The following is a 26223-nucleotide window of genomic DNA, read 5'->3' on the forward strand; positions in this document are numbered from 1 at the left end:
GACTACATACATAAACATAAACTGCCTATATAAGTCCCACTGCTGGGCACAGGCCTCCCCTCAATCAACCGGAGGGGGTATGGAGCATACTCCACCACGCTGCTCCACTGCGGGTTGGTGGAGGTGTTTTTACGGCTAATAGCCGGGACCAACGGCTTAACGTGCCCTCCAAAGCACGGAATCATCTTACTTTTTCGGACAATCAGGTGATTCAAGCCTGAAAAGTCCTTACCAAACAAAGGACAGTCTCACAAAGTGATTTCGACAATGTCCCCATCGGGAATCGAACCCGGACCTCCAGATCGTGAGCCTAACGCTCTAACCACTAGACCACGGAGGCTGGTAAGTGACTACACTTAAGATAAATTAATAACTCACCATATTATATTATGAACATAATTTCTGTCTAGTAAACTATTTTCAACAGGTCGAGACGTGATTAAATGTTGTGTGTGTTAATGTTATTTCATTTATTTATTATACTAAAAAATATGTAAGTACATGCATACATAAACTCACGCCTATTTCCCACCGGGGTAAGCTAACTATGGAATTCCATTTGCTTCGATGCCGGCTTCCTTCATATTCATCAATCGTTCCATACACGCATGGGTTAAGAGTATGTATGTAAGTAACACTTTATCTTACGCACCAACTTACTTACCAGGTCCGTGTTGCTCTATGGTAAGTAAGTTGGTGCGTAAGATAATAAAATATTTTCTTGCTCACCTACTACTTAACTCATCATCATCATCATCTCCTTATCATTATCCCGTTTTTCACATGGTCCGCTTACCTAACCAGAAGATTTGACAGATCCGGTTTTTTACAGAAGCGACTGCCTGTCTCACCTTCCAGCCCGCGAAGGGAAAATCAGCCCAATACAGGTTAGGTCACATACCTCCGAAAATGCATTTCTCGGGATTGTGGGTTTCCTCGCGATGTTTTCCTTCACCGCTGAGCACGTGATAATCATTTATGATCCAAACATGAATTCGAAAACAAATTTGGCAATCATTGGTTTAGGCCTGTTGGATTCGAACCTGCGACTACGAAGTGAGAGGCAAGCGTTCTACTAACTGGGCTACCACTGCTACCACTTAACTATTATTATAAAAGTAGTTGTTTCTGTTCCGTAAAACTACGATTTTAATACAACATTAAAACCTCTTTAAAAATCTTGTCTTCCACAATGTCCTCACCCTAATATCTAAAGTAGTATGTCTATTGGATCGCTATTTAGGTCTAGGGCGGGCTAAGACAGTGTCTGAATCTAAAATACGACCAAAATTCGGCTGAAGCCCCATTTCCCGTCACGTCGGTAATTGGATGTCAAAATCTTCTTTATTCCTGACGTTTGCTTCGAAACTAATACCCGAATTTCTTGAGATGTTCTCTTGACTCTTTCTCCACTCAAATCTAAAACTAGAATTCGGATACAATTTCGAATATCATTGGTTTAGGCTTCTTACCTGATAGAGAGAGACAGGCGTTTTCCCAGCTGGGCTACCACGGTTCTTTATTTACTTTCAAATTATGCAATTCTAAATCTGGTCAAATTGATAGCGTCCTTTTTTTCTGAAGTCAGTTAAAATCAATACGAACCACTTGAAAACATACACATCGTACAATCTGTGAGTGAATCGAGCCTTTGAAAAGAACACACTACGTTGATTTACGTTTGTCCATTGAGGTCGTAATTGCACATTCGGTTAAAGCGCTATCTCTCGGACGAAATTGCTCGCATTGAGAAAATGAATGAAGAGAGTGCCCTGGCCATGGAGTTAGAGTGAAAGATTTGATAATCTATTATCGATATGATTACTTTTACTATTAGACTCGCATACACTAAACTCGCATACTCACACATTCATATTCCTACTTAACACACACACCCTTCGCTCTAATACTTAGATGTAAGTTTAATTTTAAGTTTCCTTTGGCAAACTATGCGCCAACATCACATGTACCCATTTTTTTACGGTTTCCCACGATACAGGCTCCGCCTAGTTTGGGAACCTCTGTTCATTTGGATATATTTTTAATATAAGTGCCCATCCTATTTTATGTGCCTCATTGTATTGTTTTCTGGTAATAAAAACATTTTTATTTTTTTTCAATTTGGGTGCTCAATGTGGTGTTGGAGAAGGATGGAAATAATAAATTGGCCAGAAAGGTTGCTATTGAGGAAGTGCTAGAAAGAGTAAGAGAAAAAAAGAGACAAAAAATCTAATTTATCAAGAACAGAAGGAGAAAGATGATTAGTTTCCTAGGTCAAAGATAAATTATGATACTCTGATTACCTACCTACTAAATAAAGACGGATCTAAAGGTGACAAAGACGTTCTCTCTTTTGACATGTTTTTCTACGACGTCATAGGTTAATTTTTCATAGAAATTCCATAGTAATGTCGTCTTTGATATTTAGTAAAAAGTAACCGATTTGACTAGTTGCAAACTAGCCTATTGGCCACTAAGACATGACGAATTTGTTAAAAACATCATGAAATGGAAGATAGAAGGAGAGTGAGGAAAGGGAAAACCAACAAGAGCTTACATGGAACTAATGAAAGAGAAGGCAAACGGCGTGTTTTATAAAGAAGTCAAAGAATTGGCTTCGAAAATCCTTTTTTTTGACATGACTTATTGTAGATTTGCCGCAGATGGCATTAACTACTTGGCCGGACTAATGAGGAGCGCTGGAGGCTCTCACCCGGTACAACGTTTAAGACAACAGGCCTGAGGATGCCCAGTTGGGCACGAACCTCGACTCAGGGCGTCGTCTGAGAGCAACTTCAGCTGTCAGCGGGGATGCTCCCCTAGAGGGGTGGAAATATTCAAACTGAATCCTGCATTCGAAGACCCTTAATCAACAAATAAAAGTAATATTTGCCGCATCCATTAGTCTACATCCTTGCAAAAGCCATACGGAGGGAATGCTTGATAGAACTCTCATTCAAAACCACTTTTTTGCGATTACGAAAAGTCTACAATTTTTTGACAAAGAGTACTGCTGATATATTATGACTTTTCTAATGAATCTTTGGAAAGAAAATGTTTACATTTTTTTTTCTTGTGAGAGATTTAGGAATGGTATACGATATTGCAGCAGATCTGCACGGGGCCGGTAAGGATGGCGTGAAAGAGAGCAGGTTGGTACCCAGCAGTGAGTAGATACAGGCTGAGTAGCTTCAGACTGATAGTGAGGTAGGATTGCGGTATAGTGTATTTTTTTTTGACGTGACTTATTGTAGATTTGCAGCAGATGGCATTAACTACTTGGCCGGACTAATGGGGAGCACTGGAGGCTCTCACCCGGTACAACGTTTAAGACAACAGGCTTGAGGGTGCCCAGTTGGGCGCGAACCTCGGGTCAGGGCGTCGTCTGAGAGGAAAAATATTTGAAAAAGTTTATCGACCCTAGTGGGTCGGTTATAGTGTTTATTGCCACATAACTTTTGCGCCTATTTAATGAATCCGTCGACATAGGTATATCGCTTGACGAATTTCGCGTTGTCTAGTGGAAACTGGGCCTAACTATAGCAGGTCTAAGCTCGTCTGTTGCTTGTAGATAAAAGATTTGAGTAAGTAGAAACTTTATTAATCACGTTTCGTAGTAAAATACCCACTCAGCCGCCATGTTTGATCATATTGAAGCCCTGTGTAAGACCAGGGCCGGTGCAAGCGGTCAAAGAGAATATAACGTGGCTGACTTTACTAACTGACGAATTTGTACGGTCACGAGCATTAATATGTATACACTTTGGTACCATGTCACATTAACTTTTTTGACAAATTGAACTGTAAGTCTCACTAAGTATCAAATATGTTAGTGCGACAGAGTCCTTAAGTGGGTACATTATATTGCTCATGACTGTACCATACCATACCATACCATAAACCCACGCCTGTAATCCCTAATGGGGTGGGCAGAGCCACAAGTAATCAAAGACAACTTGCAGCCACTGTTGATACGATGTCGTATGCTGGATATGATGAACCTTATGGTGATAAGGGATCAGCCTATCGCCCATAACATTTGTCCGTCATTTAGAGGACACAATCTCTCTGTCGGATGTATCTGTATTTTTTTGCTTAAGTGATTTGTGTCTTACTGACAATTGCAAAACGTACAAATCAGTTTCGCCAAAAATTGCATATACGTCATTTTGCGAGATACATACATACATACATAAACTCACGCCTATTTCCCACCGGGGTAAGCAGAGACTATAGAATTTCATTTGCTTCGATCCTGACACACTTCTCTTGCTTCCTGCACATTCATCAATCGCTTCATACACGCACGCCGGTTCAGAGTAGATCGTATTGAACCTTTTCTAAGGACATCTCCAATTTGATCATCGTAAGTCTTTCTCGATCTTCCTCTGCCAGCCCTACCATCAACTTTCGCTTTATATACCGCTTTTGCAATTCTATTATCTTTCATCTGCTCAACGTGTCCAAACCAACCTAACATTCCCTTCTCAATCCTAGTCACTATATCGTCGATTTTGCGAGATCAGCTACGATAATTCACTACAGACGGTAATAATATACAGTATGTTAGTGGCATCGTAACGAATACTGAGGGGGATGATTCAGACTTCTTCTACCGTGTGGACTGCGAGGTGGATGACCAACGTTATCAACCCTGGTGTCAGGGTTATTATTGAGGCCAAAGGCTCCTAATATGGCTTATGTAACGACTAATTACATCAGTAAGTAGTAACCAGTACCAACGACTTTCTGACAATCAGGCGATCAGCCTGTAATTTCCTATCCAAGCTTGTGATCACCAAGTATTTATTTGTGATATTTCCCCACCGGGATTCGAACCCGGGACCCGCGGATCGCGAGTTTAACGCTCAACCACTGGACCACGGAGGCCGTTACCTACTTGTAACATTATTAAACTGAACCTACAATTAAGAATCGAATTATAATTAAAGAATAATAATAACATTTGAAAACAGCCGTGGTAACTCAGTTGGTAGAACGCTTGCCTCTCAGTTTGAGGTCGCAGTTTCGAATCCAGTACAAGCCTAAACCAATGATTGTCGAATTTGTTTCCGAATTCATGTTTGGATCATAAATTATTATCACGTGCTCAGCGGTGAAGGCAAACATCGTGAGGAAACTTACATTCCGAGAAATGCATTTTCAATATGACCTAACCTGTATTGGGGTAGTTTTCCCTTCGCGGGTTGAAAGGTCAGACAGGCAGTCGCTACTGTAAAAGCGTACCTGTCAAATCTTCAGGTTAGGTAAGCGGACCTTTTGAAAAACGGGGTAATTCTAGGGGAATAATGAACATTTGACATGTAAAATATGTAAATATTTTATGAATAAATTAGTATAAGATGCCTAACTCCGGTCCTGTGCTCGTCTGTCAGTGCATCACGAAGGGAGGGACTAAATTAGATTCAAATCAGCAGACAGCATCGCAGGCTTGCATTATATATGTATAATACAATATATATAAGGAAATTACTGTCTCGATCTGATTTTCATTGATTCCTGATATTAGTCTGGCTTCTTTGCCGATAGCGCTGAGAATTGCTAGGCTAGTATGGACTATAGGTACGGTCACGAGCATTAATATGTATACACTTTGGTACCATGTCACATTAACTTTTTTGACAAATTGAACTGTAAGTCTCACTAAATGTCAAATATGTTAGTGCGACAGAGTCCTAAAGAGTGGAATTTTCCGTCGTTCAAAAATGAAACGAGCCATCTTTGACGCTTCGATTTTTTTGAAGACTGTCCTGATAAAGTCTCAACTCAATGACTACTTGAAAGAAAGAACTGAGTCCCCTAGGAGTAACATCCAAAATGTCATAAAAACCAAACTCATCTGCTTAAAATCAATGAAACTGATCGCAAGATACAATCACCAAGTAAAAGGAGTCCTCACAGAAGACCTTCATATAAAATGTTTCACAGAAGCCACTAAGATACGGTAACATCGCTTACATGCGCCGGCGCACCGAGTCCACAGCTATGCGTGAAATGCAGGGCTGAGCAAAAACCGCCACACACGACCCGCTTGCCCGAGCGACAGACCACGTAACTGAATGCGCATCAACTTAAATAAAAAAAAATAGGTTCGAAAATTAAACCCGATTACGGAAAAATCACGCTCTAAAAAAAAATGTTCACTGAAATTCTTCCGAGTTTTTCTTTTAAATGATAGCCGTGGTCGTATGCCATGGTAAACTGATAAAAGGTTTAAAAGTTACGAGGGATCAGACGTACGAGAGACGCAGAAGAAGCTGCTAAAGTCCAATCATTTTCTTGCAAAGTAATAAATTAATTGGTTGCACTTAAGACCTCCTGGTTACATGTCGTTTCTGTAATAGACCAAAAACACCTACAAAAACATAAATTTTATAATTATGACCACTAATGGTTCATAATTTCACCACTGTTTACAAATAATTAATTCGCTGGGCTCAGTGACTGAACTTTTACTCTTTGATTGTACGTACACAAATACATACCTATGCACATAGCGGTCAAACATATAACCCTCCTTTTTGCTTCTCCGCAATCGGGTAAACATTTTCTTCATAAAATTATCTTTATTGACATCTTTTTGGCTATATGATAAGAAATGATGAAAGGCATATTACAAGAAAAGTGGTGAGTATGAATGTGGATGGATTGTGTGAAGGATATGTGTGTGAAAGGTGTGAGTACTGAGGTGACGACTGACAGAGGTGAATGGATGAGGAATAAGTATGTACATATGTTGTACTGACCACTTAGAGTGGCTTCACTACGTAGTATAAAACAAAGTCGTTTTTTCTGTCCCCATATCTCTATGTACGCTTAAATCTTAAAAACTACGCAACGGATTTTGATACGGTTTTTTTTTATACATAGAGTGATTTAAGAGGAAGGTTTATATGTATAATAACATCCATTAAGTAGTGGAGAAATACTGTTATTTTTGAGGTTTTTAATGTCATGTCGTAAATAATTTAATTTTTTTTCTCAGCATTGCACCCGAGCGAAGTCGGGGCGGGTCGCTAGTCATAACATATGTTTCAGTCAGTAATTTCCTAATCAAAGTCTAGGGCCTCCCAGTCAAGAGTCGAACGCTCTCTCCAGACATTTCAGTTCAAAGATAATAACCTCGTGAGGCTCGAATTCAAAGACACAATAGTTAAACTAAGTTATAGTTAGTTAGATTTTGGATTTTAAAAGGCTTCTGGGGCCTACGACCTTAAATCCATACTAGTCTATACTTTAATTATTAATGTGAAAGTGTATATGTCTGTCTGTCTGTTTGTCCGTTTCACAGCAAAACGAAGCGAATAATTAACGTGATTTTTTTATGTGGAGATAGTTGAAGGGATGTAGAGTGACATAGGCTACTTTTTGCCTCTTTCTAACCTCCCACTTTCCTAAACTGGGGCGTGGAAGTTCGTACTGCATTCCGCAATTTTCAAGGTGGAAAGCTAAAAATTGGTATGCGGACTATTTGTGTCTAACAAAAAAATCGTGCAACATTTTTTTGCAGAAATGGCAGCACCGGCCCTTTCAAAGAGGAGGTGAAATTATTATGGGACTTTTCGCAGTTTTCAAGGTTGGAAGTTTTTGGTACATTAGGAAAGGGGAACCATGTTACCCTGAATTTAACGCGAGCGAAGTAACGGGAAAAAACTAGTAAGTACATGAACGTAACTAAACCTACGTCTCATTTTAAATCTTACAAGATAGCTCAAAGAATCCCCGTTACGTTCTCAAGCTCATCACTATGTATGTCCGTTTTTGTCTTCAAATGGAGACATCCACCATCCAGAGTCCTCGTTAGTTGACTATTTTAAACTGCTCGCGCAGAATGATCAATCAGTAGACGAGCAATCTATCAATCAACTGTCAATCCCGTTTGGTAGACAGCGTGGTTCCTAGCGTGGAAATTTTAGAAAAAAATCCGATGAAAAGCGGTGGTGGAAAGTCCCGTTCGATGCAAGCTTCACATTATTGGTACAAGCAAGTTTTAAAGGTGCAAAATAATTCTAAAAGTAAATAGGTAAGTACTTACTTTACGTCGCTTTATAATGAAAACCACTTAAAGGCTTTTTGAAAAATCACATTTTGATAGGTACGATTTTCTTCAGCAAACCTATTTTTTTTATTTAAACCGCATATGTTTACTTAGATTGAAACTAGCTTGTATTTTACAAGGTTTCGTTACAAATTAAATCGAAATTTTTCGTAGTTTTCTATTGTTCGTTAGTTTCGTTTCGTAAAATACACGCCGGTTCGGAGTAAATCTAAGAAATATACTTACTAAACTAAGAAAACAAAAAGTACTTACAGGCAAGTTTATCTCTAATCAGGGATTTCTTCAGCTGACCTGTGTGACAAGAGAAACAACATATTGATAAAGAGATAAACATACATTAAGCATACAATTTATCAGCGGAATACAGATTTTTTTTCTTGTGTTTTTTAAGAATAAGTCTCCTCGGTTTAATTCTATGGTTTATTAGTAGGTATTTTATTAGTTTGTTAGTGCCCGGCCGGGTTAGTAATAGTTTTAAGATAATTAGTTTAGTGTTTTAGTTGTTCAGAATAATTTTAAAGATAGTTAATAGTTTTACACACACACCATGTTCACAGATATTTGTGGAAGATGGCTGCGCACTCTGACGCGCCGACTCAGTAACTTCTTCGTTCGCGCATGCGCGTTGGAGCGGTGTGCTCATTTCATAGTCCAATTATTTGTTAAGGTCTTAATGCCCAAAGTCCTGCTTTTAAAATCCAAATCCCATTGTTTAACTATTGTGTCTGGAAATCCGGGCCTTACGAGGTTATTATAGTTTTTAGGGCGCTTGTTATAGCGGCCAAGGTTTAGAAATTAGAAGTAAGAAACATGAAATAAAGGAAGAATAGCTAGCCATAACAGAACCACTGGACTACAGTGGCAGAGGCATTTATTATTTTTATGGATTTCTCTATAATAAAACAGGGCTTAAAACTGGCGTATCCATATTCGCAATCTGAAGCATACTTGCTCGAGGCATACATTACCGATCTGCCACGCGCGACGCGCAGTAATGGCATACACTAATTACGCTAATGCCTGCCCAGCCTTCTATATAGTACGTTTTTCATACCAACATCAAGTTTTAGTTTTTTTAGGTACCAGTTCTGCTGTTTAGAATGTCTATTAAGGTATTAAACGCGTTTAAACGTTTTTATAGCTGCATTTTACTCTAGTCTTGTCCTACCGATTATCACGGTTTATTCTTCATTCGTCCTAAAGTTTTGTCCCACATTCCAAAAAAATCTTAATTTGTCCCATATCACTATTAAAGCTGTTCGAATCCACACAGGCTTCAAACAACTGTCGAATTTGTTTTCGAATACATGTTTGGATCATAAATGATTATCACGTGCTCAGCGGTGAAGGAAAACATCGTGAGGAAACCCACATTCCCGAGAAATGCATTTTCGGAGGTATGTGACCTAACCTGTATTGGGCTGGTTTTCCCTTCGCGGGTTGGAAGGTCAGACAAGCAGTCGCTTTTGTAAAAAAACCAGACCTGTGAAATCTTCAGTTTAAGTAAGCGGACCCTGTAAAAAACGGGATAATGCTAGGGGGATGATGATGATGATTGCTATTGAAGTTTTTTTTTTTTAATATCTTTTATTTAATAAAGGACTTGGTACAAGAATAACGACCATGTCGTCCTCGTAATTAAACAGTAAATAGGAATTATTTTACATGATAGAAGCTTATTAATATAATTGACAATTTATTCAGTAGCTCTTCTACTTCCAATACCTAATTTTACTAATTTGTAAAGTGATCTGGCGTCCTCGCTAAGCGGATCTGCCAGAGCACAATTGCAGCCTCCTACCTCCAAAAATAAATTATTATTATAAATTTGTCTCCTAAAAGATTCGTTCCGGACGCACTCCACCAGGATATGATACACATCTTCGACGGTATCACACTCAGTTTTGCTATTGAAGTTGTGCTTCGTCCCAAATCACAAGTACTTTCAAGTTACAATCAACAAAATGAATTAAAAATAAAAAATAAATAAATTCGCATTTAAACTTAAATAAAAAACAGTATTTATGAGACAGATTTTGAAGTCTTTTAATTACGTATTTGCCGATTGTGCAGAATGGTAACTCCACTTGATATTAACCCAGTATCATAAGCCGAAACATCCCTCTCAGTTTTCAGTACGGTGTCACTAACACCCTGTATAGTACTTATCTTCACTGAATAAGGTTCCAAATATCTATTTAAATTATCTATTTTCATGTACTTATAAAAATAGTCCATATATAACCTCCTACACCAATTTACATCGCTTTATAGGTTCACCGATCGCGCGCAAACGCAGTCATCTTGGGAGCGATATTTCATAAAAAGCGTGTTTCATACACATTTAAAAACTTGTTGCAATTAAAGCAGATCCTTTAAGAAATGTTTATTCATACGACAAGGTACAGGACAAGTCATTTTTGTCTTTATTTCCAGCAACAGGTTTGGTGACTTGCTTCGGGCTATTACGTGTGCAGTTGCTATCGTTAATAATCGTTATTCAGAACAGACGAAGATCGTGGGAAAAAGAAGATTGTAGTATAACTCACTCTAATAAAATATTTGTTACATACATACATCACGCCTATTTCCCACCGGGGTAAGCAGAGACTATAGAATTCCATTTGCTTCGATCCTGACACACTTCTCTTGCTTAAAAATATTTGTTGATAAAACTTATTATATTATTATTATTCCTACTCTGACTCTGGGTGCCATCCCACTTGCGTCAGAGTACTGCGGGGCGGAAGACAAGAGGGAAACCACTGCCCTATTTTTTCCTAAAAAAGTAGCATTTTGATTTGAATTAGTGATGATTATTATTCCTAGCCTACACCATCCCACTGCAGGGCAAAGGTCTCTCTCCCTTTCTTCCACTCCTCTTGATATAGGTCTTTCTCTTTCCAAGATTGAAAGTATGCATCCAACTGATAAAATTTACGTTCATAATTTAATCCCGTGATCCCTAAATGCAATATGCGATAGGCATGCAATCCGTTTGACGTGTGCTGTGAAGTTAATTCTGTCTGGTTATTGGCCAGTGTAAAAGAGAGGGTTGTTTAGGTATCTGCCAATGACGTATGCTCCATAAATTTTACGCCTGTCCATTACCAATCCCTCTGCCTTTCGGCGGATAAGGAAATGACAGGTGTTATTTAAAATTAGATGGTGATGATGATGATGGTTTCATAAACTGCGTAATCATTAAAAAAAACAATGTATATATTCATCACCCAAAAGCCTTAGCTATAGCGCTTCCTATCAACACACGTAATAGCACCCACAGTGTTGCGTGTAGAATCGTCAATAAATAAAATTAAATAAAAATAATTAGTTTTAAAGCCACCGCGGCGTTATGTTGCTGCAACACGACAGTGCCGTGAAGTGTTCGCTATCCTTAACTTAAGGGTCTCCGCACACTATACGGGGTAAGTTTACATGTTACTTTCGTATTCTATTAAACCACTTTTTATTTCGCGACTCGGCCAAGTAGTTTTTGCTACTCCCTCAATCAGCGTTCATCGCTATCGACCCACTAGGGTCTTTTAAATATTTTCCTTTCAGACGACGCCCTGAACCAAGGGCACCAACTGGACACCCTCAGGCTTGTGGTCTTAAACGTTGTATCGGGTGAGAGCCTTCAGCGCTCCCCATTTGTCCGGCCAAGTAGTTAATGCCATCTGCGGCAAACCTACAATAAGTCACGTCAAAAAAAAAAGTTTAGATCATAAATGATTATCACGTGCTCAGCGGTGAGGGAAAAATATCGTGAGGAAATCCAAATACTTACGAGTACTTACCCGAAAAATGCGTTTCAGAGGTATGTAACCTAATTTGTAGTGGGCTTGTGGTTTTCCCTTCGCGAGTTAGAAACTCAGACAGGCAGTTGTTTCTGTAAAAAAACCGGATCTGTCAAATCTTCAGGTTAGTTAGGCAGTTCCCGTAAAACATCATGTAAGCATAACCATGTTCCCAATTGAGATAGTCGGAGTTTATGCATAGCATGGAGTACCAGCGTTACACCGGTCTTTATTATACCGACGTGATAGGTGGTGAACCGTATCGCCATCTGTAATGGTCTATAGTCAGATGTGTTAGTGTGCGCTTAAGATAAAATAAATTTCACAAGATAATTCCCTTTTGCTAATTTGTTAGTCAATTGCATGCCTATTAAATTGGCATTTAGCACCACAACAATCTAATCTAGGTCTATATTAGCTATTGTTTTACAAGTTAAACGTTATTAACACGAATTACTGGCATAACTGGAAAGATTTACGATGATAATAATTTATTCATAAAGTGTTGTCGCCTTTATAAGCATAGATAGGTAGTGTGATTATATTTTATTGTATACAGGACAAAATAGAAGTGAAAAAACCATAATATGGGACGCGATGTTCGTGGCTCACTCGGCAGCGCCCCCAGAATACCAGCGACGTGGCTCACGCCGCGGTTTCTGCGTCTTCTTCTCTTATCGTGTGGGTTGTGAGGTGGAGTACCAACCTCATCAACCCTAGTGTTAGGGTTACTATTGAGCCGCCAAAGGCCCCTGACATGGCTCATGCGGTTTCTGCTAAGCTCTATATTGACATCCCACTCCCACTCCTGCAAGCAGCAACTAGAGGTATGAGAGATACTCCATCATAGAATAAATAATACTACTATTGATAACTAAAACTGCCTCTTACTCAACTGAATCTTTTATTTTTCGAAATAAGAACTGTACACTCTTACGTTCGAAACAGTGATGGCCACCGCCAATATGGCCGACAATCAACTTAGATCTATTACTTTTAAAAACTAAATAGAATGAAACTTATTGAAATAATTAAAAGAATACATAACAATTAGTGCTATGAATTTACAATAATTAAGCAAATAATACAATTCTGTTTCTATTAACATAAAATAATTGATGCAAAAACGGAAGTGTAACAAAATGTATGCCGTTCTTTTATAATAATAATTTACTTCCTTTTAAAATATAATAAAATTAATTTCATTATATATAATAATCAATTTAAATAAATAATGTTAACTTCTATTTTCTAACACTATGTACAGAAGGGAAACTCCGCCCCGCACCTAAACTAGTGGGCTTGAATTACCTCACCCTTCAGGAGTCACTTTAGTGTAGGGATATTAGGTAAACGAATGCTTAGACGGTTTGGACATGTTGAGAGAATGGATGAAAGTAGACTTACTATAAAAAGATTTATGATGCGCCTACCGCGTATATATCGCGATCAAATTCAGCATGCTTTAAAGAAAGATGATGTCTTTGATGATAGTAGAAAAAGCGAAGGTGATGTGTCAGGATCGTAGTAAGTGGAATTCCGTGGTCTGCTTACCCCAACTGGAAACAGACGTGATCTAAATATATAAAAGGAGAAACCGACTGACTCTCTGACTGACATATCAACGCACAGCCTAAATGGCTAAACGTAGGCACTTGAAATTTGGAAGGGACGTAGCTTAAGTACCGTAGAGGTGAACGGAAAGAGGAGGAACGGAATTCCCGAAATTCCCACGGGAACAGGAATTAGCGGGAAAATCCTTCCGTCTTATATATGTGTGTATGTAGTAACTAGCCTATTATCCGGAGTTTTTTAGCCAAGTCGGAGTCAAGCATTATTATCAATCAAAACAAATATCACGCGTTAAGAAATTCCTGAAACATATCTGGAACGCTTCAAGGTGTTGGTAATAGGTATACAAATTAGAAAGATTCGGATAAGTTTGCATGTAATGTGGATTGCGTCGCTCGATCACTACCAGCCGACTTAAAAAATATAAAAGGGTTTATGTAGCGTCGGGCACGAAAGTGATATCAACTTTGTAATATTTTAATATAACAAATAGCCCACATATGTACGTCCCACTGCTGGGCACAGGCCTCTCCTGAATCAACCGGAGGGAGTATGGAGCATATATATCAAACTCCAAACTACACCAGTGCGGGTTGGTTGAGGCATTTAGGCTAGTAGCCCGGGACTAATGGCTTAACGCGCCTTCCGAAGCACGGAACCATCTTACTTTTTCGGACAACAAGGTGATTCAGCCTGCAATGTCCTAGCCAAACAAAGAACTAAAAGACAACCTCACGAAGAAGAATCGGACCCGGACCTCCAGCTCGTGAAACCAATGCTCTACCACTAGACCACGGAGGCTGTTAAACTTTGAAAAAATCTTCGCATATTCTAAGCAACTGAATCACTTTCGTGCTCGACGTTTAGGTCGCGTGCCAACCGCCCGTTAAGGCCGCCCCACACGCCACTCCGATGTTTTACACAGCACACTATAAAAACACTACAACCACAATTGATATTTCTCGGGTTACTACTGTTCGTTTCGTACCGAATTAATTTTGTAACAACGAAATAAATACGTTTTGAACTGCGAGATGTTACGGGTATTAATTAGTTTGAAAATATGGTTTGGTTTGTTATGTTGTTAGTTTTGTTTATTTAGTCTGGGAACTATGGACAGCATAGCATCACGCCTGTATCCCCAAGGGGTAGGCAGAGGTGTATAGTAAATACAAATTTTGAAAACCACGTGATATCAATTATCTGTGATCCAAACATGAATTCAAACTCATAAAGTCGGATTCGTGGTTGAAATCCCGAGTCGGGAATCAAATCCGTGACACGAAAGTAACTAGCCACGCGTTAGCCGTCAGGGCCATCACGGATTATGCAAAAACATAAAAATATCTCGGCCATATGGGCAATGACGATATTACATATTGCTTACGAAGTTAAAGAACCACACATAGGTACAATAGGTAGATACCTAAATTCGTCCATACTGAGTTGGGAAAAACCACATGACGTCACAAGGATCTTGCATCTCCTTTTACTACAGGCAGGGATCATGGATTGGATGGATTAGTAAGATGATTCCGTGCTTCGGAGGGCACGTTAAGCCGTTAGTCCCGGCTATTAGCCGTGAAAACACCTCCACCAACCCGCAGTGGAGCAGCGTGGTGGAGTATGCTCCATACCCCCTCCGGTTGATTGAGGGGAGGCCTGTGCCCAGCAGTGGGACATATATAGGCTGTTTATGTTATGTATAGATTAGGGATTAATACTTTGTGTAGAACGGCAACTCGCAGCTCTCCACCAGTGGCTGAGCTAGGTCACCTCACTCCCCCCCCCTACGGTCTTAGTTTAGCCTTCCTTCAATCGTATGGACATCTATATTTGCCTACCTGTAGCAAACCTCGATACTTAAAAAAATAATAATAATAAGTGAGTGGCGAGTCACCGCCTGCCATTGTATCCATGTTACCAACATTGGTCGAGCAGGCGCCATAGTCCCCTATAGCTCCAGTATCCCGGCCCACTAACCCCCAACCCAATAGCCCAGTTCCCTTTGTTCCCATAATCTGCAATAGTCCTACACGAACCGGGGATTGTCTTTGGGTGCACTCCCATAGTGCATACAGGGCAGGGATAATCGCCGGTTGGTGTCACACCACATTTAGATTAAATTGTCTTAAGGGGCCTCTACGTGTTGGCTTCGGCTCCAACCACGCCTTTCAAAAGTCCGGGCCTCCATAGGCCCGAGATATGAAAAAGACATACAAATAATAAAAATCATCATCATCATCAGCCCCACTGCTGGGGCACGGGCCTTCCCTATGGATGGATAGGGAGATCGGGCCTTAAACCATCACGCGGGCCCAGTGCGGATTGATGATTATTAACGACTGCTAATGCAGCCGGGACCAAAAATTATTAATAATAAAAAAGTTTATTTACTTATGTAAATAAACCCCCTCCAGTTGATTGAGGGGAGGCCTGTGCCCAGCAGTGGGACGTATATAGGCAGTTTATGTTATGTTTATGTACTTATGTAAAACCTACGACACACATATACACTTACAACATTAAAATATACACACATTACATACAAGACACCTCGTTTTACACAGACACTACACATTGACGTTATTGTACATCGCGCATCTGTGTGTGTGACGTTCGACGCTACACGATTGAATACTAAAGTAAGACCGAGAGGGGGTGAGGTAAAACCTAGCTCAGCCGCTGGTGGGGAGCGGAGAGTTGCCGTGTTATTCGAGGTATCCTGCCAAGCATACCAAATCACCCTGAGTAAGCCAGTCGGAGTTAAGCAACATTTTACATATAATAAGAACGATATTTGTCAATGTAAAGTCCGGGCTATGATGATGATGATGCGATCCAGCCGATTTCGGCTACGGCGACTGCTTCAACTCCCACGTTCATGTCCTCGCATGTGGCTTATATAGCCAATCTTATTGGAAAAGATCCTCGCACATAGCGGGTATGTGAGCACACTATTTAAATATGTATAATTGATCGCCGTAGACGGTCGGGCTTTCAATTCATCGCGCTTGGCGTCAAGCTCTAAACGCTGTCGATGTTCAAATTCATGAACTTTGGTGTGAATATCTCCATTCCATACGTCATTCTGGGCTATAGCCCTCTGGGTTTGTAACTAAACATGTTAACTTATATCATAACAAGAATTAAGCCATATCAAAACCTTAGTACGAGAATTTCGTTTCAACACACGTAAGTACTTTACACTAAGTATACCTTAGGACGTGAGCACAAAGGCCTACCTTCCACATTATGGGAACAATGACCAACTTGGCAGCTCAATTCCCTCATAACAATATGCCTTGGCTCCTTCGTCTGCATTAGAGACCTATCTTAGAATATGATTTAATTACATTATATCCACAAGACATACACATTGGTGCTGAATCCGGTACGGTCACGAGCATTAATATGTGTACACTTTGGTACCATGTCACATTAACTTTTTTGACAAATTGAACTGTAAGTCGCACTAAATGTCAAATTTATGTTAGTGCGACAGAGTCCTAAAGTGGGTACATTATATTACTCATGACTGTACACACCGTGTAATTTTATTTTAAGTTATACCTGTCTGTCTGTCTGTTTTCTTATCCGCCGAAAAGGAAAGGGACAGATGATTGACAACTGTTAATTTTTAAATGAATGAATGAATAACCCGGGCGAATAAAATTTATTTATTTAGATAGGTATACCAACAGTACACATATTGTAAAGTTATAAAATGCAAGTCTTAAATTAGTTTTAGTATATGTGCTCCAATTACAGGTACACACAACATTCGTAATTACAACAACAAACTTATATATTTATATACAACCCGGAAAATTAAGTAATAATACCTAACGTTTCAACTTTTTTAACAAAGTCGATGTAAATATGTAGTTTACTACAATGCAAATCGTATTAATAAATTAAGTACAACCAAAAAAATAAGGTTATTCATTAATTTATGTTGCAATAATGTATATATGTATGTTTGTGTATTCTCTAATAAGTATTATAGACATCTATCTCGCTGATATGCAACCCATTAGTCGTGTGCTATCAGCTTACTGTAAACCAACTCTTTTTTACGTCCTTAGGGAATGAATTTCTCAAAATCCCATCTTAGTGAGCATCTACGTCCTAAAAACTACACATTTAGCACTTGTAGTTTCTAAGATTTCGTGATAAGGGACCTTTCTAAGTTATGGTAACTTATAGCAACTTATTGTTGTTATTATGATATTAATAAAACTTATGATTGACAGATTTTTATCCATACAGTACTTATAATATTATATAATATCTAGCTTTCCGCCCGCGACTTCGTTCGCGAGTATTTATGACAACAAAATGTACCCATGCAGTTGAAAGAAAGAAGAAAGAAAGAAACATTTATTACTTCCGGACAGTTGACACCTAGTGTGTTGTTAGTTGCGCATTCAGCAACAAAGATTGGTGAAGCCATACCCGAGAAGATAAGCTGAACGCATCCTATGAAACACATTTGCTTAACAACCTGTATTAAGAAGCAAAAAATCAATCTACACAAGTGTTTACAGTCGGATCTTCGAGATCTATAGATCAGCAGGGCTTAATTACTACGATAAAACAATCGCAAGGCTCTCGGGCAGCGTCTTAAACGCTCATTAAGAACCATTAATGGCGAGCAATGGTGGCGGGGGCGATAAATGGCGGGAATAGCGCACAGTAGGGTTGTCAGCGCGGCTTATATGCGAGTTAATTTAGTTTTTAGTTTTAGTGTTACGATCTACTCTGAACCGGCGTGCGTGTATGAAGCGATTGATGAATGTGGAGGAAGCAAGAGAAGTGTGTCAGGATCGAAGCAAATGGAATTCTATAGTCTCTGCTTACCCCGGTGGGAAATAGGCGTGAGTTTATGTATGTATGTTTAGTTTTGAACCACGTTACCGGACTTGCATCAATGAGTTAATGGCCCCGATTCCTGCAGACACCTCCTAATTTTACTTTAAGTTATACCTGTCATTTTCTTATCCGCCGAAAAGGAAAGGGACGGATGATTGACAGCTCTTAATTTTAGGAAGAATGAGTAAATGAATGAATAACCCGGGCGAAACAAAAAGGTATCTCGCTGGTATGCAAACCATTTGACGTGTGCTGTCAATATAATTCTGTCGGGTTATTGGTCAATGTAAAATTTTAGACGGTTGTTTTAGATTTGTGCTTAAAATATACGTGTGTTCCATAAATTTTATGCTTGTCGATTACCCGTCCCTTTCCTTTTCGGCGGATAAGAAAATGACAGATATAACTTAAAATAAAATTAGATGGTGTTTACAGGAATTAGCACCATTATAGGTTTTGCACCAATGAGTTATTACCGGACTTGCACCAATGAGTTATCAATTTATTTTAAATGCAGTTTAAGCGGTACCTATCGCCGTCTTTAATGTTTGAGCCAATTGTTTGTTGTTTGTTTGTTTGTTTGGCTCTGAAAATTGATTGATTGATTGATTGGGTGTGAAGAATCATGATTCTTCACATGTTATACGCGCATATGCGCATTTTGTAATGTTTTAATATATTACTTCGACTTATATACCTATAAAGGTTTAGTTACTTTACGAAAGCAGATTTTTTTCTCTTTCCGAGCTTTCTGTTAGACCAACGTGATAGGTGGTGAGCCGTATCGCCATCTATAATGGCCGGGACAACTGTGTTAATGAAGATAAATTAATAACTCGTTGGTGCAAGTCCGGTAATAACTCGTTGGTGCAAGTCCGGTAATAACTCGTTGGTGCAAGTCCGGTATTAACTCATTGGTCCAAGTCCAGTAACATGGTTCAAAACTAAAGTTTGGTTCGGTGTTCGAACCTCCTCGTTTGAGTAGCAAACTGTGGTGTACCACAGTATCACAGCGTCTATACACACTTGAACATATAAAAAAAACCCCCCAGAACGCTTCGTTGTTGTCTCTGTGTCCATTAAACGTAGAAAAATCTTCACAATGCACTAAAATGAAATATTTCCTAAACAATACAACAGTAGGTACCTACAACATCGACAAATATCACCAATAAACAGACAAATAGCGTCGTAAACGTTGCATCGTCGGAACACAATAGGAAAACAACTCTGGCAACCCTACAGAGTGACGAAAGATCTAGGATTGTGCGAGATCTTTCAAAGCAATGGTTGCTCATGGTTTCTGCAGTTTTGTGATTTTAAATCGATTTTCGCTGACGTATTTCCTTGTGGTCCCTCTACGGCCATTTGTTACTCTCTGTGAAAATCTAACGTTGCATTGTTGAAAAATGTCCACTAAACTATAGTTTTTGTTTAGTCTGTCTGGAACTGTAGAATACCGTTTTTGTCCGCGTTATATTCCAAGACATTCATACCTACACAAAACTAAGCAAGTATGTAAACTAAGTACCTAAGTGTCTAAGTATGCATGTGTCTTTTTGCTTATGTATATTAATTTATACTAATACAAATGTACTTATAAACAAATAAAATAAAAAAGTAAATAAATAATAAATGTGTGTTATGTATTTATTTATTATTATGCATGTATTTATTGGTAAGTTGTAATCTTTTACATTTTTACATATTTCGCCTGCCCTATAGTTGTCTGGAAGAAATCGCTGTAAGCGACAAGGCCACCATTTGCCAGGTAAGTACTTAGTGAAGAGTCTCTTCTAAATATGTCCTTCTATTTTGGTGCAATACAGTATAGGGTGTTAGTGACATCGTAACGAATACTCAGAGGGATGATTCAGACCATGATTCTGAGTTAATATCAAGTGGAATTTTCCGTCGCAAAATTCATGTTATTTTTTTGGTTTTTTTAAATTATTTTCAATTCTATACTTTTGCGATGGAAAATTCCACTTGAGATTAACTCAGAATAATCAGCTGAATCATCCCTCTCAGTATTCGTTACGATGTCACTTACACCCCATACTAGTACATACAGTAGCCATACAAGTAGGTATGGGTGTTAGTGACACTGTAACGAATACTGAAGGGGATGATTCAGACCATGATTCTGAGTCGATATCAAGTGGAATTTCCTGTCGGAGAAGTCATGGAAATTTTAGAGCTTATTTAAATTATTTTCTGTTCCATACTTTTGCGACGGAAAATTCCACTTGATATCAACTCATAATCATGGCCTGAATCATCCCTCAAAGTTTTCGTTACGATGTCACTAACACCCTGTATCTATTGCATTGTAAGTATGCCAGAAATTCCTGTTTAGAAAAATAAAACAATGTTCTTAGACATATTAGACGAATTAAGTGCCTATTCAAAAGAAAGCAATAATAAAATAACAATATCAGGGATCGTCAGGGATCACGGGTGTATCCCCAAAGAGGTAGGCAGAGATGTATAATATTACACCTTCTCCTCGCCTGCTATGTTTAAGTCCCTTGTAGGTAATAGGTGGCGGCCTATAGCCATTAGCCAGGCCCAAATTCCAGAAACCACGTGATATCAATTATCTGTGACCCAAACATGAATTCAAACTCATCATCATCAGCCCACTAACGTGCCCCACTGCTGGGGCACGGGCCTTCCCTATGGATGGATAGGGAGATCGGGCCTTAAACCATCACGCGGGCCCAGTGCGGATTGATGGTTATTAACGACTGCTAATGCAGCCGGGACCAACGGCTTAACGTGCCTTCCGAAGCACGGAGGAGCTGGAGATGAAAATTTTTTTTTGTGGTCACCCATCCTATGACCGGCCTTTGCGAAAGTTGCTTAACTTCAACAATCGCAGACCGAGCGCGTTTACCGCTGCGCCACCGAGCTCCTCAATTAATTAAGAATTCAAACTCATAAAGTCGAATTCAGTAGCTTAGAGTAAGGACCGGGATTCAAACCCGTGACACTTAATTGAAAGTAACGCGTTCTCCGCAAAGGACTATCGCGTATTCAACAATGGATAGAAAGTATACCTAATATATTTTGACCAACCAAAGTAAGGGAATAAATTACAAAGGGAGGAATGACTAAACGACTTCTGATCATGACCTCCAGTTCCCGACCTTGGAGTTACGCTTGACATGTTTATGGGAAAACTTATAAGTAACGTATTAAGTAAGTACGTAAATACAATTTCCTTTTCGAAAGTTCTCGGCTTTATTCTGACAGTCAACTGGAAGCCTTACTACCGAAATCTGTTGTTACGCCGTTGGTCCTAAATTCTATACTGGGTGTTAGTGACATTGTAACGAATACTGAGAGGGATGATTCAGACCATGATTCTGAGTTAAAATCAAGTGGAATTTTCCGTCGCAAAATTCATGTTTTTTTTTTAGTTTTTTTAAATTATTTTCAATTCTATACTTTTGCGATGGAAAATTCCACTTGATATTAACTCAGAATAATCAGAAGAATCATCCCTCTCAGTATTCGTTACGATGACACTTACACCCCGTACAAGTACATACGGTAGCCATATAAGTACGTATGGTTGTTAGTGACACCGTAACGAATATTGAGGGGGATGGTTCAGACCATGATTCTGAGTTGATATCAAGTGGAATTTCGTGTCAAAAAATTCATGAAAATTTTTCTTTTCTTTTTAATTATTTTGCAATCCATACTTTTGCGACGGAAATTTCTACTTGATATCAACTCAGAATCATGGCCTAAACCACCCCTCAAAGTTTTCGTTACGATGTCACTAACACCCTGTATAGTGTAACAAGTATGTAGTTACGGTCACGAGCATTAATATGTATACACTTTGGTACCATGTCACATTAACTTTTTTGACAAATTGAACTGTAAGTCTCACTAAATGTCAAATATGTTAGTGCGACAGGGTCCTAAAGTGGCTACATTATATTGCTCATGACTGTACATGAACATAGAATATACGGCCTCCGTGGTCCAGTGGTTGAGCGTTGTGCCCATCCGGAGGTCCCAGGTTCGAATCCCGATGGGGACATATCACAAAAATCACTTTGTGATCCCTAGTTTGGTTAGGACATTACTGATCACCTGATTGTCCAAAAGTAAGATGATTTGTGCTTCGGAAGGCACGTTATTCCGTTGGACCCGGTTACTAATTACTGATGTAAGTACGTAGTCGTTACATGACTCATGTCAGGGGCCTATGGCGGCTCAATAATAACCCTGACATCAGGGTTGATTGGATTGGTAATTCACCTCACAACCCTGTTTAAAGAAATAAATATACTGACGGTCGCAAGTCAATATATTTATGAAAACATTATGTATGTGCGTAAAAATGTATCTCTCCTTCCGAGAAACTGTGAAAGGCATACTTACAATACAAGGAATAAAAATAAAATTGTTGTTCAAAATTCTAGATTAAGTAAATTAAATTCATCTTTTTTGGGGTTATGTATACGTTTTTACAATAAAATACCAGATAATATTTTAAATTTGTCAGAGAACAAATTTAAAGCTCACGTGAAGCTTACTTTATGTAAAAAAGCCTATTATAAGATTAATGATTACCTAAATGATAAAAATGTCTGGTATTGAATGTGTTCCTCTAGTTATTAAATAACTTGTAATGTACCCTCATTGATTTAAAAGATGTGTTGCTGTTGCAGTTTCTTGTCATTTCTTCTCCTCAGCCATAACACCTTGCGAAATGACGTAAATTCAAAAATGTTACATTGACCTTCAACAAGTTTATCTATGATAATTACGTTGAATAAATGATTCTGATTCTGATTCTGATTCTGACCCACCCGATAGAAGAAGAACGGTAATACATAATGTAAGTACCATTAAAAGGCAAGTACATCTTTTTTTTTGACGTGACTTATTGTAGATTTGCCGCTGATGGCATTATCTACTTGGCCGGACAAATGGGGAGCGCTGAAGGGTCTCATCTGGTACAACGTTTAAGACAACAGGCCTGAGGGTGCCCAGTTGGGCGCGAACCTCGGCTCAGGCCGTCGTCTGAGAGGAAAAATATTTGAAAGAATAAATCGATCCTAGTGGGTCGATAGCGATAAGCGCTGATTGAAGGAAATTCAAGTGCGTCTTTACAATCGTAGATGCAATAGTCACTGCCTAGAACCTTTATAGGCTTGGTAATTTGCCGACAAAACACGGAGTACGCTTAACTGGAAATACGCTCGTTGGAGGTTTGTCAATGCTGTAGTAGGCATTTGCCTATCGTATGCTCTACTGGGAAATCCCAGTCGCCATAAACCGACGTAATGTTTAATATAGCTCAGGTTAACATTAATTAGTGTAATAAATTAATGGACAACACCTCTTAAAACTTCAATTGAGTTGAATCGTAAACAAAGATTGCTCCATCAAAAGTGGAGTAATAAAGTAGCACTTACAACGCAATGATAAAACTTATTATTAAACGATAAACTTTAATATGATTGATGTCTTGAGAATTGATTCGCTTGATACATGTGTATCTCGTTATGTGAAATTGTGGTTTATTTGCTTCTATATTGAACAGATTTTTTTTGCTTAGATTTGCCGCAGATGGCATCAACTACTTGGCCGCACAAATGGGGATCGCTGAGGCCTCTCGTTCGGTTCAAAGTTTAAAACAACAGGCCTCAGAGTGCCCAGTTGGGCGCGAACCTCGGCTCAAGGCGTCGTCTAAAAGGATTGCATTTGAAGGGTCATGCGCTGAGTAAGGGAAATCGTCAACCGCGCCGGCGGGGTTGGCATCGTGGTTTTTTATATGTTTGTTGTCGCTAGCAGTTTCTTTTTACGTGACTTCTACTTAACCGGGGCAAAACTTTAAGCGAATAAAAAATACGTTTAAGTATGAAAAACGTCTAAGCTGACGGACTGTGTTCTTTCTAACATGATGGAGAATGGGAGGGCTGATACTCATCCATCTTACTACCGTATGGTAATAGGGTATCAGCCAATATGATGTGGCAACATCATAATACGGTCACGAGCATTAATATGTATACACTTTGGTACCCTGTCACATAACCTTTTTTGACAAATGAAACTGTAATTATTACTAATTGTCAAATATGTTAGTGCGACAGTGTTCTAAAATGGGTATATGTTAATGCTCATGACTGTACATCTTAGTAGTTTGAATCAAAACGAACTGCAAAATAATTTGTCATTTAAAAATTCCTGCTAATTATTGCCATTAAATATTTTCTAATTATTGTTATAAATTCTTCTTTAATTATTGCAATAAAATCGTCTTTTATTTTAAAGTAATTTTCATAAAAATTGCCATTTTGTAGAGTCAGAAGAATTTGAGCGACAAAAAGCGCCATATTTAATTTTATTCGCGGCTGTTAACTTGCATTGCTTTTGCTTCGAGATGCACTAATCTGCGAAACTTAATGGCTTCTGTAACCTTTCGGTGCAAGCACAAGGTTGACCATGTTTTAATGCGAATGGGAGACAAATAATCATTAATTATTTTTGACACATTTTCGTGTAAAAAGTTGGAGTAAAGTTTTTTTAGGATTTTTGAGTAAGTACTTTTAATTAATAGGATAAATATGTGAAAAATGTTTATTATTATTAAAGGCAAAAAATACAATAAAATATCGTATTTAAAAGACACAATTTTGTCTTTACATTTTAAATTACTTTAACAAACTTGCTAATCTTTCTTACGAAGTTGTTTTATTAAATTCAAATAACAATTTGAATTTATATAAGATTTATATAAAATTCATATTAGTTTTTTGCAGGTATTTGTTATTGTTAGACAATCATAAGTAGGTATTTATTAAGAATACACCAAGGTAGCTTGTTATCCCAGCCATGAACGTTGACACACGAAAATCTATCTAACCTCTTTGAGGCACATCATCACATCATCCTGGTTGCCACGTTGTCCATAATTTTGAAAAAAATGTCATTTGACAGAGGTTGTCGTTGACGTCGGGCGCCGCGCACAATGCTTTCTATTCAGCTTCCCGCTGTTTATATTTATTGTATTACAATAATAAAAAAGAGGAGCTCGGTGGCGCAGCGGTAAACGCGCTCGGTCTGCGATTGTTGAAGTTAAGCAACTTTCGCAATGGCCGGTCATAGGATGGGTGACTACAAAATAAAGTTTTCATCTCGAGCTCCTCCGTGCTTCGGAAGGCACGTTAAGCCGTTTGCCCCGGCTGCATTAGCAGTCGTTAATAACCATCAATCCGCACTGGGCCCGCGTGATGATTTAAGGCCCGTTCTCCCTATCCATCCATAGGGAAGGCTCGTGCCCCAGCAGTGGGGACGTTAATGGGCTGATGATGAATAATAACAAAAAAATCAAAATTGGCTTATATAGTCAGCGCGTTTTGAACGTCAAAAATTAAATTACATATTATGCAACTAGCTGTAAAACTACTACCACATCGGAATCTGTAACGCTGAGGGAAAGACGTGGCCAGAAAACGTCCCAGCACACAATAAAAAAATAAACATGTCAAGGCGACTCCACACCTTTGATTCAACACCCAAAGAATCTACTTAAGAAAGAAACGTTACCTAACATTACAATCATTCCGAACTGTTAAAATAAAACAAAGGCCCGGGAGACCAGGAAGTCGGGAACTAGTTTGCATTTTCAATTTTAAGGCGATTTAAGTTTTAAGTTCGCTTTAACTCTTCAAAGATTTCAGTTGAAAAGGATTTATCGCTAAATGGTTTTGTTCGAACGCCAGACAAAATACACGGTTGTTATTCCACGGATGTGATTCAAATGTCTTTAGAATGTGTTCTGTGGATTGAAATTTTCTGTTTCCAATATAAATAAAGGTTGTAGACAGACAGGGGATGGGATATGGAATTTAGAGGGAGATT

General features: G+C 38.8%; 1 long non-coding RNA gene across 2 annotated transcripts in view; it reads right to left on the bottom strand.

Moving 5' to 3' along the window:
- Positions 1–26223, bottom strand: part of LOC126377947 (uncharacterized) — a 124701-nt gene that overhangs the window by 73185 nt on the left and 25293 nt on the right. For both annotated transcript variants that reach the window (XR_007568018.1, XR_007568019.1), the window contains exon 2: positions 8333–8371. This is a non-coding gene — a long non-coding RNA (uncharacterized LOC126377947). The remainder of the gene's footprint in view (positions 1–8332; positions 8372–26223) is intronic.

This window comes from Pectinophora gossypiella, chromosome 24 (assembly GCF_024362695.1).
Source record: "Pectinophora gossypiella chromosome 24, ilPecGoss1.1, whole genome shotgun sequence".
NCBI classification, from domain to species: domain Eukaryota; kingdom Metazoa; phylum Arthropoda; class Insecta; order Lepidoptera; family Gelechiidae; genus Pectinophora; species Pectinophora gossypiella.